Below are 1,456 nucleotides of genomic sequence, written 5' to 3' on the forward strand. Positions count from 1 at the left end.
CAATATCAACATTCATGAATGCATCTTTGTCAACATAATGAATATTCACAATAGTTTCCATGTAAAAAAAGACAAAAATGACTACAAGAAATGCACCACATTGCTAAAAATATCACTAAAAACAACTTTGCACATCCAAATTAAGCATTACCAAGCATTTCCCAAACCCTAACCCTAACCCTACATCTTAACGATAGGCATAACCCTAACCCTAAATCTTAACTTTGTACACCAACATCACAATGCCACACTTTTGAAACAACAATACTCATGAACATCATATTACAACCACAATGTTCAAAACTAGGGTTAGGAATCACATGAACAAAACAATCCAAATAGACAAATACAACCAATAAAACTTTGTGAGATGAAGGAGCTTACCTGAAGGAACGGAAAAGACACCCGATCCACAAAGATACCCAATCAATTTCGAAGGATTTGAGAGGGGGATAATGAGGGAAACAAAGTGACAAAAGAGAGACAGTTCGAGATAGGCCAATGAGGGATAAGAGAGTGAGTGGTGAGAGGTGGATGGGAGCCCCACGGGCAACTAAAATATTTAGATGAGAAACGCCAAGGACAGCGGCGTTGATGTAAATGCATACTGGCTCGGTGTTTCTTGCGTGCAACATCACGAGGCAATGCGTGCTCCGCCTGGCAATGGGCCTGGTCAGCAACGCGGCGTATCTATGTAGATTGGCAACACCGCGGTCTTTGGCGCTACCAAAAGGGTCAGATCGTGAAATTCTTTGCGGTTCAGATCAATTTGTGATGAATTTCGTCCTCAAGGTCAAAATAGTGATTTCGTCCAAAAAAATGAGTATATTTTTCGTCCTCGACTATCTAGAAAGTACGTACATAAATGGTCTTTCAACTTTAAAACTCACAAGTATTAATCCCTCAACTTGTTGACACATGATATTTTTCATCACACGACTAAATCTGGATGCTTTTTTTTCCGGGGGTGGATGCTTTTGTGCTGACATGACATGATTTCAACTATCGAGCTCGTCACATAATCGTCCATCTCACCTTTCTCCTTTACCTTGCATTAGCCCCGTGAGATAGTTGTCGAGCGCAGTGACATGACACTTCATGCTTGACTTCCCGGTAGATTTTTTGAATCTCTTCTTACTCTAGCGCGATAGCTAGGACACCCTCGGTTCTACCCGTGCACCTAGAGCTACAGTTCGGTAGGCTTCAATGTTTTGACCTTTTTTGTAACGTTAAACTGGATCTGATCCTGATGGGGTAAATTTTTGGATCAGGCCCTTTGGCTACCGTCGGATCCCTTGGCGATACGGTATAACAACCTACCGCCGAGAACCCTCATGGTAGGGTTGCACGCGTACCACAAACAAAATTCTAAATTGCAGACACAGTGCGCGTGCGTGACTACCGTCGAACCCCTTGGCGATAGGTTACACATGTTACCGTAAGCTCCTGTGGCGGT

The sequence above is a fragment of the Hordeum vulgare genome, chromosome 2H (assembly GCF_904849725.1).
Source record: "Hordeum vulgare subsp. vulgare chromosome 2H, MorexV3_pseudomolecules_assembly, whole genome shotgun sequence".
NCBI lineage: Eukaryota > Viridiplantae > Streptophyta > Magnoliopsida > Poales > Poaceae > Hordeum > Hordeum vulgare.